This window comes from Cherax quadricarinatus, unplaced genomic scaffold (genome assembly GCF_038502225.1).
Source record: "Cherax quadricarinatus isolate ZL_2023a unplaced genomic scaffold, ASM3850222v1 Contig2147, whole genome shotgun sequence".
NCBI classification, from domain to species: Eukaryota; Metazoa; Arthropoda; class Malacostraca; order Decapoda; family Parastacidae; genus Cherax; species Cherax quadricarinatus.
In genome coordinates this window covers 50001-67333 of record NW_027197173.1, presented here as the reverse complement: position 1 = coordinate 67333, position 17333 = coordinate 50001, and the positions used below count along the sequence as shown (strand labels likewise).

The 17333-nt window shown below is 46.5% G+C and overlaps 1 long non-coding RNA gene across 3 annotated transcripts in view; it reads right to left on the bottom strand.

Moving 5' to 3' along the window:
* Positions 1-16118: 16118 nt before the first annotated feature.
* The window catches only part of LOC138851796 (uncharacterized), a 3241-nt gene continuing 2026 nt past the window's right edge, over positions 16119-17333 (bottom strand). For all 3 annotated transcript variants that reach the window (XR_011391403.1, XR_011391404.1, XR_011391402.1), the window contains 2 exons: positions 16377-17333; positions 16119-16335 (listed from right to left, as the gene is read on the bottom strand). The exon at positions 16377-17333 is cut by the window's right edge. This is a non-coding gene — a long non-coding RNA (uncharacterized lncRNA). The remainder of the gene's footprint in view (positions 16336-16376) is intronic.

Genomic DNA, 17333 nt, shown 5'->3' with positions numbered 1-17333 from the left:
CAACTAATCAACTTGCTACTATGATGATTAACTTACTGCGAACATGCATGTTAAAATCACTATCATACGACGTCTATTAGCACTAGAAACTAATATCGGTGCATCTTACCCTGATAATTTACACACTTGGATAACATTTGGAAATCTTTATCCAGAATAAAGATTCCCAAATGTTGCCCTAGTGTGTAAATTCTCAACTTACTGGTTTTGTAAATCATTCACACAACATCTCACCCTGGACAGCGGTTGGCCCGAGCCTCGAGTCATGCAGTTGCCCCATGACTCAAGGGAGGTGCGAATTATTTAGGAGTGATAAAAAAGGAAAATTGAAAAAATATGGGAAAAAAATGTCTTCTGACATAATTCTGACAACATGCTGATGTAATTAGCTTGTTTCTATCATATTTCTAAATAAGTTTTTCCAAAAATGTAATTTTTTGTTCTTCCTGGTGGCAATTTGTTTGTTTTTTTTTCTCTCCAAATATTACGATTTTTATGATTGTTTCATTCTAAATACACTACATTGAAACTTCTCTGAGAACTCCATTCAAATTCAGGGAATGATGATAATAGCTCAGTCGCCTGTGTGTTGTCAACATGTGTGGAGGCGTGTAACATACTGAAATGTGGCGTGGCATGACCGTAGAGTTTTACAGAAAACGTAATATATGTATAACTCAGGAATAAGTTACTGACATTATTTTCCACTTTGGGCAAAAAGTATTTATAGGAGTGTCATGATTTTTGCACACGTAATTGAGTAATGATGGTTCTACTAGAATGTAAACGGGATTTGCCATATCTTTTACCGCTTTGCTTTTAATGTTTTTTTTTTTTCTTAATAAAATTCAACATTTTTTTATAATGCAATCTACTGACATTTTCGCTCAAACGGCGTTTATGCCAAGATTATCTATCCCTTATCTTTCATCTGATGTCAACTAGAACATTGTACATCTTACCAATTTTGTAGAAAAGGGAGAGATTTATGCCCTATAGAATAGGGCACTATTTATTTTTTCTATTTATCTTTTAAGGCAAAACGTGTCTAGGCTTCAATTGCTTCTTAAATCACTATAAAAATTTAATTGAAATTGGACCAAAAATAAAAAAAAAAATATTTCGCTCAGGGATTGACAACGTCAAATCTACGACTTCAAGGGTGATGGACTGATCACATCGTCTTCAAATCGCTACCGTTCCTGCCTACTTTCTGTACTCGACTGAAGAAGCCTACTGTGTAGGCGAAACGTTTCGGGATAAAGTTGCCTAACTGTTGCCTATGTGTCTTACCTACAAACCTGTCGGTATTGTATACCATTTTGATATTCACACTGTCAGACACTGCAACACAATGGCATCTTGGTACAGAAAACACCTTGGACAACTTTTTCAAAGTAAGAATTATTTGATCTGAGAGAGACGGGATCTCTCAGTGGCTGCATTCTAACTACTACTACTCTGCACCTCTCCTTCTGACAGTATTTAAGTCTCCGCACTGTCGCTTGATCTTCAGATAGTTCCATACTATGGGATTGAACTTCTCCAGGCTGAGGGACTGACAACCTCAAATCTACGACTTCAAGGGTGATGGATTGATTACATCGTCTTCACATCTGTACTGTTCCTGCCTACTTTCTGTACTCGACTGAAGAAGCCTACTGTGTATGCGAAACGTTTCGGAATAAAGTTGCCTATCTGTCTTACCTACCAACCTCCCTCAAGGCTTGGGTACCATAGTCCCTCACTTGCTGAAACCTCAGAGAGCAAGGGTTTGATGCTCTGATATCTAATCCTGTCTGTGTAATTACGTTGTTGGGGTTTACCCCACGTTAGTGTTGGTATGGGAGCTGTGAAACTGCATGACACTTTTAATAGGCTGTTTTCATAATTTTTTTTTCAAAAAGAGAATTATAAACGTGTAAGCAAAATAAATTATATCCATAATATCTAAAAAAAAATTCTGTCCCAGGAGGAAACTGAGGATATGGTAAGGAAAAGCAACATTGACATAAACCATACCACGGGCGGGATTTGAACCCGCGGTCAGAGAGTTTCAAAACTCCAGACCGTCGCGTTAGCCACTGGACCAGCTAGCCACAATAAGATTCGCCCAACTAGGTATATTTCTACACCATAAGAAGGTTAGCATAGGCACCACAGTGACCACAAATGCAAGTTTTTACCGACGAATCTCCAGCTAGCGTGGCCTTGACGAACTCTAGCTCAAGTCCCCTCACTGCCGTCAACTCCCCATCTAATAACTCTCATCTTCTGTTTTTAGCGTCAAATCTATTCGTAACGAGGCTTTCTCAACCTAATCTCACTCCAAAACTAATTTTTATTCTCAGCAAAATTTGTTGACACCTCACCCAATCTCTCATTTGCTCCACTCATGCATTCCCTTACCATTCATATTAATGTCTCTTTAATTCACCATATATTCCTTCCTCCCTGTATTACATCTGCTTTGTAAAAACCTCTCATATGATAACTTATTCTCTCTTAACACTTGTTTAGCTTATCCCACAAACCCATATCGCCCATATCGCCTTTCCCAGGTCCATGTGTCCAGGAGTCCATCCGTGTCCCCTCAGATGTTCTCCCTTCCCCACTTTCCCAGGGTCTGCCTTAGCAACCAGTATCTCCTTCTTTCCCAGGAGTCCGCCTCAGATATTCCCCCCCTTCCCTTCCCCACTTCCCCAAGGTGCTCTCGCCTTTCCCAGGTCCATGTGTCCAGGAGTCCATCCGTGTCCCCTCAGATGTTCTCCCTTCCCCACTTTCCCAGGGTCTGCCTTAGCAACCAGTATCTCCTTCTTTCCCAGGAGTCCGCCTCAGATATTCCCCCCCTTCCCTTCCCCACTTCCCCAAGGTGCTCTCGCCTTTCCCAGGTCCATGTGTCCAGGAGTCCATCCGTGTCCCCTCAGATGTTCTCCCTTCCCCACTTTCCCAGGGTCTGCCTTAGCAACCAGTATCTCCTTCTTTCCCAGGAGTCCGCCTCAGATATTCCCCCCCTTCCCTTCCCCACTTCCCCAAGGTGCTCTCGCCTTTCCCAGGTCCATGTGTCCAGGAGTCCATCCGTGTCCCCTCAGATGTTCTCCCTTCCCCACTTTCCCAGGGTCTGCCTTAGCAACCAGTATCTCCTTCTTTCCCAGGAGTCCGCCTCAGATATTCCCCCCCCCTCCCTTCCCCACTTCCCCAAGGTGCTCTCGCCTTTCCCAGGTCCATGTGTCCAGGAGTCTATCCGTGTCCCCTCAGATGTTCTCCCTTCCCCACTTTCCCAGGGTCTGCCTTAGCAACCAGTATCTCCTTCTTTCCCAGGGGTCCGCCTCAGATATTCCCCCCACCTTCCCTTCCCCACTTCCCCAAGGTGCTCTCGCCTTTCCCAGGTCCATGTGTCCAGGAGTCCATCCGTGTCCCCTCAGATGTTCTCCCTTCCCCACTTTCCCAGGGTCTGCCTTAGCAACCAGTATCTCCTTCTTTCCCAGGAGTCCGCCTCAGATATTCCCCCCCTTCCCTTCCCCACTTCCCCAAGGTGCTCTCGCCTTTCCCAGGTCCATGTGTCCAGGAGTCCATCCGTGTCCCCTCAGATGTTCTCCCTTCCCCACTTTCCCAGGGTCTGCCTTAGCAACCAGTATCTCCTTCTTTCCCAGGAGTCCGCCTCAGATATTCCCCCCCTTCCCTTCCCCACTTCCCCAAGGTGCTCTCGCCTTTCCCAGGTCCATGTGTCCAGGAGTCCATCCGTGTCCCCTCAGATGTTCTCCCTTCCCCACTTTCCCAGGGTCTGCCTTAGCAACCAGTATCTCCTTCTTTCCCAGGAGTCCGCCTCAGATATTCCCCCCTCCCTTCCCCACTTCCCCAAGGTGCTCTCGCCTTTCCCAGGTCCATGTGTCCAGGAGTCCATCCGTGTCCCCTCAGATGTTCTCCCTTCCCCACTTTCCCAGGGTCTGCCTTAGCAACCAGTATCTCCTTCTTTCCCAGGAGTCCGCCTCAGATATTCCCCCCTCTCCCTTCCCCACTTCCCCAAGGTGCTCTCGCCTTTCCCAGGTCCATGTGTCCAGGAGTCCATCCGTGTCCCCTCAGATGTTCTCCCTTCCCCACTTTCCCAGGGTCTGCCTTAGCAACCAGTATCTCCTTCTTTCCCAGGAGTCCGCCTCAGATATTCCCCCCCTTCCCTTCCCCACTTCCCCAAGGTGCTCTCGCCTTTCCCAGGTCCATGTGTCCAGGAGTCCATCCGTGTCCCCTCAGATGTTCTCCCTTCCCCACTTTCCCAGGGTCTGCCTTAGCAACCAGTATCTCCTTCTTTCCCAGGAGTCCGCCTCAGATATTCCCCCCACCCCTTCCCCACTTCCCCAAGGTGCTCTCGCCTTTCCCAGGTCCATGTGTCCAGGAGTCCATCCGTGTCCCCTCAGATGTTCTCCCTTCCCCACTTTCCCAGGGTCTGCCTTAGCAACCAGTATCTCCTTCTTTCCCAGGAGTCCGCCTCAGATATTCCCCCCCCTTCCCTTCCCCACTTCCCCAAGGTGCTCTCGCCTTTCCCAGGTCCATGTGTCCAGGAGTCCATCCGTGTCCCCTCAGATGTTCTCCCTTCCCCACTTTCCCAGGGTCTGCCTTAGCAACCAGTATCTCCTTCTTTCCCAGGAGTCCGCCTCAGATATTCCCCCCCCCTTCCCTTCCCCACTTCCCCAAGGTGCTCTCGCCTTTCCCAGGTCCATGTGTCCAGGAGTCCATCCGTGTCCCCTCAGATGTTCTCCCTTCCCCACTTTCCCAGGGTCTGCCTTAGCAACCAGTATCTCCTTCATTCCCAGGATTCCGCCTCAGATATTCCCCCCCTTCCGTTCCCCACTTCCCCAAGGTGCTCTCGCCTTTCCCAGGTCCATGTGTCCAGGAGTCCATCCGTGTCCCCTCAGATGTTCTCCCTTCCCCACTTTCCCAGGGTCTGCCTTAGCAACCAGTATCTCCTTCTTTCCCAGGAGTCCGCCTCAGATATTCCCCCCCCCCTTCCCCACTTCCCCAAGGTGCTCTCGCCTTTCCCAGGTCCATGTGTCCAGGAGTCCATCCGTGTCCCCTCAGATGTTCTCCCTTCCCCACTTTCCCAGGGTCTGCCTTAGCAACCAGTATCTCCTTCTTTCCCAGGAGTCCGCCTCAGATATTCCCCACCCCCTTCCCATCCCCACTTCCCCAAGGTGCTCTCGCCTTTCCCAGGTCCATGTGTCCAGGAGTCCATCCGTGTCCCCTCAGATGTTCTCCCTTCCCCACTTTCCCAGGGTCTGCCTTAGCAACCAGTATCTCCTTCTTTCCCAGGAGTCCGCCTCAGATATTCCCCCCCCTTCCCTTCCCCACTTCCCCAAGGTTCTCCCAGGTCCCCAAGGTGCTCTCATGTGTCCAGGAGTCCATCCGTGTCCCCTCAGATGTTCTCCCTTCCCCACTTTCCCAGGGTCTGCCTTAGCAACCAGTATCTCCTTCTTTCCCAGGAGTCCGCCTCAGATATTCCCCCCCCCCTTCCCCACTTCCCCAAGGTGCTCTCGCCTTTCCCAGGTCCATGTGTCCAGGAGTCCATCCGTGTCCCCTCAGATGTTCTCCCTTCCCCACTTTCCCAGGGTCTGCCTTAGCAACCAGTATCTCCTTCTTTCCCAGGAGTCCGCCTCAGATATTACCCCCTTCCCTCCCCCACTTCCCCAAGGTGCTCTCGCCTTTCCCAGGTCCATGTGTCCAGGAGTCCATCCGTGTCCCCTCAGATGTTCTCCCTTCCCCACTTTCCCAGGGTCTGCCTTAGCAACCAGTATCTCCTTCTTTCCCAGGAGTCCGCCTCAGATATTCCCCCCCTTCCCTTCCCCACTTCCCCAAGGTGCTCTCGCCTTTCCCAGGTCCATGTGTCCAGGAGTCCATCCGTGTCCCCTCAGATGTTCTCCCTTCCCCACTTTCCCAGGGTCTGCCTTAGCAACCAGTATCTCCTTCTTTCCCAGGAGTCCGCCTCAGATATTCCCCCCCCCCCTTCCCCCCACTTCCCCAAGGTGCTCTCGCCTTTCCCAGGTCCATGTGTCCAGGAGTCCATCCGTGTCCCCTCAGATGTTCTCCCTTCCCCACTTTCCCAGGGTCTGCCTTAGCAACCAGTATCTCCTTCTTTCCCAGGAGTCCGCCTCAGATATTCCCCCCTCTCCCTTCCCCACTTCCCCAAGGTGCTCTCGCCTTTCCCAGGTCCATGTGTCCAGGAGTCCATCCGTGTCCCCTCAGATGTTCTCCCTTCCCCACTTTCCCAGGGTCTGCCTTAGCAACCAGTATCTCCTTCTTTCCCAGGAGTCCGCCTCAGATATTCCCCCCCCCCTTCCCCACTTCCCCAAGGTGCTCTCGCCTTTCCCAGGTCCATGTGTCCAGGAGTCCATCCGTGTCCCCTCAGATGTTCTCCCTTCCCCACTTTCCCAGGGTCTGCCTTAGCAACCAGTATCTCCTTCTTTCCCAGGAGTCCGCCTCAGATATTCCTCCCCCCCCTTCCCCACTTCCCCAAGGTGCTCTCGCCTTTCCCAGGTCCATGTGTCCAGGAGTCCATCCGTGTCCCCTCAGATGTTCTCCCTTCCCCACTTTCCCAGGGTCTGCCTTAGCAACCAGTATCTCCTTCTTTCCCAGGAGTCCGCCTCAGATATTCCCCCCCCCCCCGTCCCCACTTCCCCAAGGTGCTCTCGCCTTTCCCAGGTCCATGTGTCCAGGAGTCCATCCGTGTCCCCTCAGATGTTCTCCCTTCCCCACTTTCCCAGGGTCTGCCTTAGCAACCAGTATCTCCTTCTTTCCCAGGAGTCCGCCTCAGATATTCCCCCCCCCTTCCCCACTTCCCCAAGGTGCTCTCGCCTTTCCCAGGTCCATGTGTCCAGGAGTCCATCCGTGTCCCCTCAGATGTTCTCCCTTCCCCACTTTCCCAGGGTCTGCCTTAGCAACCAGTATCTCCTTCTTTCCCAGGAGTCCGCCTCAGATATTCCCCTCCCCGCTTTCCCACTTCCCCAAGGTGCTCTCGCCTTTCCCAGGTCCATGTGTCCAGGAGTCCATCCGTGTCCCCTCAGATGTTCTCCCTTCCCCACTTTCCCAGGGTCTGCCTTAGCAACCAGTATCTCCTTCTTTCCCAGGAGTCCGCCTCAGATATTCCCCCCTCCCCCTTCCCCACTTCCCCAAGGTGCTCTCGCCTTTCCCAGGTCCATGTGTCCAGGAGTCCATCCGTGTCCCCTCAGATGTTCTCCCTTCCCCACTTTCCCAGGGTCTGCCTTAGCAACCAGTATCTCCTTCTTTCCCAGGAGTCCGCCTCAGATATTCCCCCCACTTCCCCACTTCCCCAAGGTGCTCTCGCCTTTCCCAGGTCCATGTGTCCGGGAGTCCATCCGTGTCCCCTCAGATGTTCTCCCTTCCCCACTTTCCCAGGGTCTGCCTTAGCAACCAGTATCTCCTTCTTTCCCAGGAGTCCGCCTCAGATATTCCCCCCACCCCCTTCCCCACTTCCCCAAGGTGCTCTCGCCTTTCCCAGGTCCATGTGTCCAGGAGTCCATCCGTGTCCCCTCAGATGTTCTCCCTTCCCCACTTTCCCAGGGTCTGCCTTAGCAACCAGTATCTCCTTCTTTCCCAGGAGTCCGCCTCAGATATTCCCCCCCGTCCCTTCCCCACTTCCCCAAGGTGCTCTCGCCTTTCCCAGGTCCATGTGTCCAGGAGTCCATCCGTGTCCCCTCAGATGTTCTCCCTTCCCCACTTTCCCAGGGTCTGCCTTAGCAACCAGTATCTCCTTCTTTCCCAGGAGTCCGCCTCAGATATCCCTCCCCCCTTCCCCACTTCCCCAAGGTGCTCTCGCCTTTCCCAGGTCCATGTGTCCAGGAGTCCATCCGTGTCCCCTCAGATGTTCTCCCTTCCCCACTTTCCCAGGGTCTGCCTTAGCAACCAGTATCTCCTTCTTTCCCAGGAGTCCGCCTCAGATATTTCCCCCCCCCCTTCCCCACTTCCCCAAGGTGCTCTCGCCTTTCCCAGGTCCATGTGTCCAGGAGTCCATCCGTGTCCCCTCAGATGTTCTCCCTTCCCCACTTTCCCAGGGTCTGCCTTAGCAACCAGTATCTCCTTCTTTCCCAGGAGTCCGCCTCAGATATTCCCCCCTCCCCCACTTCCCCAAGGTGCTCTCGCCTTTCCCAGGTCCATGTGTCCAGGAGTCCATCCGTGTCCCCTCAGATGTTCTCCCTTCCCCACTTTCCCAGGGTCTGCCTTAGCAACCAGTATCTCCTTCTTTCCCAGGAGTCCGCCTCAGATATTCCCCCCTCCCCCCAGGAGTCCGCCTCAGATATTCCCCCCCCCCTTCCCCAAGGTGCTCTCGCCTTTCCCAGGTCCATGTGTCCAGGAGTCCATCCGTGTCCCCTCAGATGTTCTCCCTTCCCCACTTTCCCAGGGTCTGCCTTAGCAACCAGTATCTCCTTCTTTCCCAGGTCCAGGAGTCCAGAAGTCCATCTGTCCGCCTCAGATATTCCCCCTTCCCCACTTCCCCAAGGTATCCTTGCCTTTCCCAGGTCCATGTGTCCAGGAATCCATCCGTGGGCCCCCGGATGTCTCCCCTTCCTCACTTCCCTTAGGATATCTTCCAGCCTCAGCCTTCCCCAGGTTATGTATCCCTCCGTGATCTAGCCAGATGAGAACGAGGCCTTGTTTAGCTGGTCTACGGTAGAGACTGTCCAGGTGGGTGGAATTACAGGAGGGGACACACAGAAACTGCGTCCTGTAAATACACCCACCAAGACAGTCTAGACCGTAGATCAGCCAGACGCAGCCAAGCTACCGTCCAGTTCGACCACCAAGGCCTGGTCACTCAGTGAAATTTTGGAAGTTCTATTTATATTATACAATTTTTCTACATTAAATATAAGATTTTTTACTTAATTAGCAGTTCAAGTGTGTTTGTGAATGTTTTTGTGTGTGTTTATGAGTGCTCGTTTGTTAGTGTGTTTGTCCACCTCCACGAGAACTGTAATAAGTGTTGAACTTTTTATTTTCATTTGGTTATTTATCCTATATATTCGCAAGACGCGCAGTGAGTTACAAGCGCCGCGCACAATGGAAATATATCACTTTGTCTGACTTTTTAGGTTATCCTGGGTAATTTACGCATATGTTACTTTGCATGATCATTTGTGTAACTATTTATGTATATCTGTACCTAAAAAAACTTACACACACTCTTATTTTCACTCTCATTTGCACATTTGTGCAACGGCAGCCTGCGTGGTCACCATCATTCATACACGCACAAAACAACGCAACTGCACGCACACACAAACATGTATAAAAAACACTCATCAACCTCTTACACTAATATGAATGCAATCACAAGCGCGCGCGCACACACACACACACACACACACACACACACACACACACACACACACACACACATATATACACATATACATATATATATATATATATATATATATATATATATATATATATATATATATATATATATATATATATATATATCTATCTCTATCTATGTGTGTGTGTGTGTGTGTGTGTGTGTGTGTGTGTGTGTTGATAAGTTCTTTATTGAATCCTGTACTTTCCTACATCTTCCACAACAGTGTCTCCCACTTAAACAATATTTTGCAGTTGTATATAAGACTGTGTCCAGCAGTTGTAAACTGTACCAGAAACAAACACTGGGACAAAAGCTGTTCATTATTTTTGTTTTGTTTACAATTATTGTTTATATTTGTGTCCGTATGTGACTCTGTCTTCCCACCAAGAAATCTGCTACAAAAATGTCATCAGTTTCCTTTTTTGTGGAGTTCGTCTTTTTATATATATGCAAGTCACTGAAATGTCCACAAGTAAACACGCAAGTACACAAAGTACACACACACACACACACACACACACACACACACACACACACACACACACACACACACAATTCTCTCGTTCCACTGTGGATAATATACATGGAGAGAATTTCGGGGGTCAACGCCCCCGAGGCCCCGTCTGAGACCAGACCTCTAGAATATATATAAACACAATTTGCCCAGCACACGTATAATACTTAATATCCAACCCCTGTGTCACTCACATGTGTGCAAACATTCTCATGCACATATGTGTACTTTCTCACACAGACATCATGAGACCACACCTCTCCTTATAAGTGTATCTGCTCTATAGTATATTAGAGTGTAAGTCTGAGGGACCTGCTGGTTCACCAGACTATTAAAAATTCGAGATAAATTACCTCCTACTTGATAACAATAGTTATGATCTATGGTTTGCGGTGTTTTGTGATTTGCAGTAATGATTTGTGATTTAGAGTAATGACTGTGATTTTGCAGTGTTTTTAGTGATGTGTAGTGATATGTGATTTCCAGTTTGTATTTAAATTATATTATATATTTTAATAGAATTCTGAATAATCGGGATGTAGAATGCTGTTACATAGTATTTTCTAGATATCCTTAATGATAAATATGAAGATATAAGGAAGTAACAGTTGAGAGAGTCTTGTACTGGATATAGCAAGAAAACATTCTTGTGAATTATTACATAATTTTTAATTTTTCCCGTCTTCACTTCTCTCAACTTCACTATATTGAGAAAAATATTCACAAACACAATAAAAAAGAAAGAAAATAAGATGTACAAACTGGGAGAGTCAACCTCTCGACAAAAGTGATTGTTGATGTTGATGTTACAACCTGGCCAGTACAACTCTGTCTTAATGTCTTCAATATTGCTGTTTTATGTATTACTGTTATCTTGCTCTACTCTTCCCTTATTTTATTGTATTGTTCTTGTATGTTCTTGTGTGATATTTATGTACTGCTGTACTGTTCTGCTGTATGTTACTGTATTTTTCTTATGTGTTACAGTTTTGTTCTTGTGTGTTACTGTACTGTACAGTTTTGTGTTGTTCTATTGTTATTATGAGGTACTTTTCTAGACAGTTCTTCATTATTTATTTTTTGTGTTTTCCGTCACTCGATCAATCACAATCTTGACATATTCATTCCTTGGTATAATCAACAGGCAATACACAAACACTAATATTTATGTGTTAGTATGCAGTCCTTGCATGTTACAGTAGTAATTTTCCTGTGTATTTAAGTTACTCCACTGTTAACATAAGAACATAAGAAAGGAGGAACACTGCAGGAGGCCTGTTGGCCCATACTAGGCAGGTCCTTTACAATTTATCCCACTAACAAAACATTTGCCCAACCCAATTTTCAATGCCACCCAAGAAATAAGCTCTGATGTGAAAGTCCCACTCAAATCCAACCCCTCCCACTCATGTACTTATCCAACCTAAATTTGAAACTACCCAAAGTCCCAGCCTCAATAACCCAACTAGGTAGACTGTTCCACTCATCTACTACCCTATTTCCAAACCAATACTTTCCTATGTCCTTTCTAAATCTAAACTTATCTAATTTAAATCCATTACTGCGGGTTCTCTCTTGGAGAGACATCCTCAAGACCTTATTAATATCCCCTTTATTAATACCTATCTTCCACTTATACACTTCGATCAGGTCTCCCCTCATTCTTCGTCTAACAAGAGAATGTAACTTAAGAGTCTTCAATCTTTCTTCATAAGGAAGATTTCTAATGCTATGTATTAATTTAGTCATCCTACGCTGAATGTTTTCTAACGAATTTATGTCCATTCTGTAATATGGAGACCAGAACTGAGCTGCATAATCTAGGTGAGGCCTTACTAATGATGTATAAAGCTGCAGTATGACCTCTGGACTTCTGTTGCTTACACTTCTTGATATAAATCCCAGTAATCTATTTGCCTTATTACGTATGCTTAGGCATTGTTGTCTTGGTTTAAGGTTGCTGCTCACCATAACCCCCAAGTCCTTTTCGCAATCTGTATGGCTAAGTTCTACATCATTTAACTTATAAGTACTAGGGTTATGGGCACTCCCAAGCTTCAGAACCTTGCATTTATCTACATTGAACTGCATCTGCCACTTTTCTGACCAAGAGTAGAGTTTGTTTAAATCCTCCTGAAGTTCCATAACATCTACGTTTGAATCAATTATCCTACCTATCTTTGTGTCATCGGCGAATTTGCTCATATCACTAGTAATTCCCTCATCAAGATCATTGATATATATTATAAACAACAACGGGCCCAAGACTGATCCCTGTGGAACGCCACTTGTTACAGATTCCCACTCGGATTTAACCCCAGGAATGGATAGCTGCTGTACCACAACTATTCTTCTCAAAATGGTTTAGAATTACTTTACAGTATTACATTATTTTCCCATGACACTACCATAATATTTAAAGGGGGTGGACCGGTAAGCCAGCGGAAGGCCTCGGTCAGATGACCAAAAGCTCCAACAGCGGGTCATCATCGAAGACCCGCGTCAGGAAACACTTGTCCTGTTTCCTGACGAACCTTACCTAACCTAACCCTTGACACTGGTGAGGGGTTCTTAACCCAAACTGGACTCTTCTTTCTTTTTCTTGATTGGAATTTAAATGCCTACTATTCCAGAGGCGCGTTAAGCATTGTTCTTGACTTACATGTAGAAATTAGGAAAGGCATCATCAATCTTCAGTGGCGATCTTTAAACTTTTAGTCCTGATGTGTTTTCCTCAGAGGAAGCAATCTGTTGAGGTAGGTTAGTAGAACTGAGGTTAAGGTTAGTAGAAGGTTCCGATTTTATTAATAAAATTAGTTTGTGAGATAATTTACTTTTTCGGTTCCCCTAATTTAAATTAATATTATGTACTTTTATATATGGCTATAACAGCCGTGTGCCTTCTTGGCCATTATTAAAAACTTGTATGTTATGGACTAAGCCAACATAAAACTTACTTGCTTACTGTACTTCCTTAAAAGGTGCTTTTATGGAAGAAATATTTAATAAGGTGAAATTGTGTTTTTCGAGGGATAATTTCTGAGTGTTGCATCTGACTCACTTCAGACCTTCCATACCGATAACTTTATATTTCATCTTGAAGATTAATGTGATTGTGTATTTTAGGATATTGGTCTCTTAAAGGTATGAATTAAATTTGGGCTGCATATGCTATAATTTACCATTTTTATTAAAGAAATTTGGATTTTATTTTCTACATGACTTGTGAATGCCTCTTCTGATTCACTTCAAATATATAATTCTAATATCTAAATGCGTTATCAACCTATGCAGCACTCTGCACTTTTCCAATGGCTTGCACTGAGGCACAGTGGACTGGGGTTATGGAATACTTGGATACATTGATCAGATCGAGCAGAGACTGATATGCAACTAGTTGAGGATATGTCTCTCCCACTAATGGATTCTTCAGTGAGTTTATATAGTGGCGGAGGTCAGGTCACCGTCAGTGCAAGGTACGTTGAGAGGAAGGAAATGGACGGAGCTGGGCGATGGCTGTGTTCTGCTCCGGTAAATTACATCATGCTAACATTTTAGATATAATGATTCTCCCTATATTCTGAGTTAAGGTGGTGCTAGTAGTGATGAGAGAGAACTTTCAACACCGTCTGCTGCGACGAACGGACTTCCTGATGACTAATGTAGCATTCTGAAAGTCCATGAAATGTCCACAGGAGTTTCGATGAATAGCACAAGGATTGTTCAAGGCATTTCTCTGGCAAACGTAGCAGTGTTCAAAGTTTCTTTGTGTGGTACTTCTTGAGATTTCCCCAACAAATTTTGTCAGACGACCCATAGGGGAATGTGTGCTGTTTTCGTATCACTCTTAACAATATCATGTTATATGTTCAAAACGGATTGGTTACCAAACAAGACGATGAATCTCTTCGTGGTGCGTTGTTGACTAGCAATAGTGATCTTTTCTGCCTTTATCCTATAGTCAGTAATAAAAGGGGAGGGATAATATAGATTGGAGAAAGCGTTGCGAATATAACTGCGAATATAACTGAAATGCAAAAGGTCGTCTTTGCTAGTTGGTTTTATTTATACCTAGAACTCCAGTATATTCCTCTTCCATAGAGAACTTAATGGAAGATTCTATGTTGTTTAAGAGTTCTACAGTGTTGAGGCGTCTTGGGATGATGACCAAGACATCGTCAACATTCTTTAACCATGTAACACTGCCTGGTACTTCACTCTCCTCCTAATCCTCCAGGCGCTAAAGAGATTTTATATGATCCGTTTACGTTCAAAAGGTATTTGAATTCTTCTCCTCCTACTCTGCAATCATTCCATCTGCAAATCTGTACAGTTATAAGTTGCATTTGAGCTCACATTCTCGTGCACATTGCTTCTGTGTTCACATTTCCCTTGTCTATAGTTTCCAGGTTCAATCCCTCAGTATCTATAGCTTAAATGTACGCTGCCTCTGGCGTCAGAACTCCTACGTTAATAACTCTCGTATCCATTACCCGTGGGTCAACAGATTCCAAGTCCATAATATATAATATGTCAATACCCGGGTCTGAAGCTCCTCTAGCTATTGCGCAAACGCGGAGAGACGAGAGACTGCGAGAGAAAGAGCGAAAGATAGATAGATAGATAAATAGAGAGAGAGAGAGAGAGAGAGAGAGTTAGGGTGGATGGGCGGAAAGAGAGAGACATGCAGCAGCATTCATGGATGATCGTTCCCGTAGTCTGGAAATTACACATTTTTTAATGTTTCCGATACTACTTTATATTGTGATGTACTATAATATTCACATACCACAGTATAATATTTTGTGTTGTGATGTTCATATGTTATTCTGTTATACCTGGAAAGTGGGCGGAATCGTAAATGCTCTATCAACAACTAGTCTTGATAAAGCAGTGCCTGACAGGTTGTGCATAATTGTATATAGTTCTTCTGTTTTCTAATTATGTCCAAGAATCTGTATTGATAAAGCCACTGGATGGCGAAACGTCTACAATGAAGATAACCAGATGTTGCACAAGTGTCTTAACTTTCATCTTGTCGGTATTGTATACCTGTCTTGCACAACTTGTCAGACACTGCAACATCATGGTATCTTGATTTAGAGGACATCTACTTGACCTTCTTCACGACTTCGACAACTAGCCCATCAATTTGGGAAGGACCTACTTCCACTGGGGAATCCCGCCTACCAGTGACTATGCCCTCGTCTGCTACGCGTCCCTATTCACTGACGCCTATATAAGCGCCAGTCTCCTTACCTGTGCTTCAGAATCTCTACAACCATGGTGCTGTAAACACCACCTCCAAGGCTGAGGGACTGATTACCTCATCTTTTGTATATAGTTCTTCTGTTTTCTAATTATGTCCAAGAATCTGTATTGATAAAGCCACTGGATGGCGAAACGTCTACAATAAAGATAACCAGATGTTGCACAAGTGTCTTAATTTTCATCTTGTCGGTATTGTATACCTGTCTTGCACAAATCTAGACTACCGTGAAGGTCGACTTTATTAATGAGATATTTTAGTGTGGATGAGAGAGTGATGTTCCTGAGAAATGTTAAGTGAAACTTTTGGGAATTTTGAGTCAACATAATTGTTTTGGGAAACAAATACCATTGTGGGAGACACTGTTGTGGAAGATGTAGGAAAGTACAAGATTCATTAAAGAACTTAGGCTAAAGAATTCCTTTATTTCTGGTTTATTGCCTCCGCAAAAGATATTAGATGATAGAGAGGGACGAGAGAAATACATGTGTCGTGGTTATCGTGTGTGTGTGTGAATGTACTTGTGTACTTGGAAGTTTCAGTGTCTTTCATATAGGAAAATGATGTTTTTTAACAAAATAGAAAGCTGATAACTTTTTTGTAGCAGATTTCATGGTGGGAAGACAGAATGACACACGGACACACTTCTATACACGATAAAACATTCACAGGTACACTTATAAAGCTGCATTAGTGAAAACAAAACAAAAATCAACTTTAACACTTAATGAAACTTAAATAGAAGTCCGAGATTATCACTAAGTAACCTCACCTTGGTGGCCGAGTTGGGTAGCAGCTTGGTCTTGTCTGGCTGGTCTGCTGTTCCAGGCTGTCTTGGTGGTGTAATTACAGGACGCAGTTTTCTGTGTGTCCCCTCCTGTAATTCCACCCACCTGGACAGTCTCGGCAGTAGACCAGCTAGACAAGACCAAGATACCATCCAACAAGGTTACTGGGGAGGGGCCAACACATACACACACACACACACACACACACACACACACACACACACACACACACACACACACACACACACACACACACACACACACACACCCGTCCACCCAACCAACCGCCCACGCAACAACCCACTCACCCAACAACCCACGCACCCGCCCACCTGGGAAAGTGAGGAAGGGAGTTCATCTGAGGGGACACAGGTGGACTTCTGGACACACGGAACTAGGGAAAGCACCAAAAGGGAGTTCATCTGAGGGGACAACCTAGGGAAAGCACCAAAACAACCGGGAGTGGGAAATGTGGAAGGGTTGACATCCGGGGGCCCACGGATGGAGACCTGGAAACATAAACCACACCTGACTATGACCACACCCCACCATGATCACACACACCCGTCCATCCAACCCACCCACCCAACAACCCACCCAGCCACCCGCCCACCTGGGAAAGTGAGGAAGGGAGTTCATCTGAGGGGACACAGGTGGACTTCTGGACACACGGAACTAGGGAAAGCACCAAGACAACCGGGAGTGGGAAATGTGGAAGGGTTGACATCTGGGGGCCCACGGCTGGAGACCTGGAAACATAAACCACACCTGACTATGACCACACCCAACCATGATCACACACACACACACACACACCCGCCCATCCAACCCACCCACCCAACAACCCACCCAGCCACCCGCCCACCTGGGAAAGTGAGGAAGGGAGTTCATCTGAGGGGACACAGGTGGACTTCTGGACACACGGAACTAGGGAAAGCACCAAGACAACCGGGAGTGGGAAATGTGGAAGGGTTGACTTCTGGGGGCCCACGGCTGGAGACCTGGAAACATAAACCACACCTGACTATGACCACACCACACCATGATCACACACACACAGACACACCCGCCCACCCCATAAACCCACCCACCCAACCACCCACCTACACAACAAGCCACCCGCCCACCTGGGAAAGTGAGGAAGGGAGTTCATTTGAGGGGACACAGGTGGACTTCTGGACACACGGAACTAGGGAAAGCACCAAAATAACCGGAAACATAAATCACACGTGACTATGACCACACCTCACTATGACCTCACCTATGATCAGACCTGACTATGACCTCCACCTATGATCACATCTACGATCCATGATCCACACCTGGGAATTCATCTGAGGGGACACAGATGGACTTCTGGACTTCTGGAAAGGTTGACATCCGGGGGCCCAC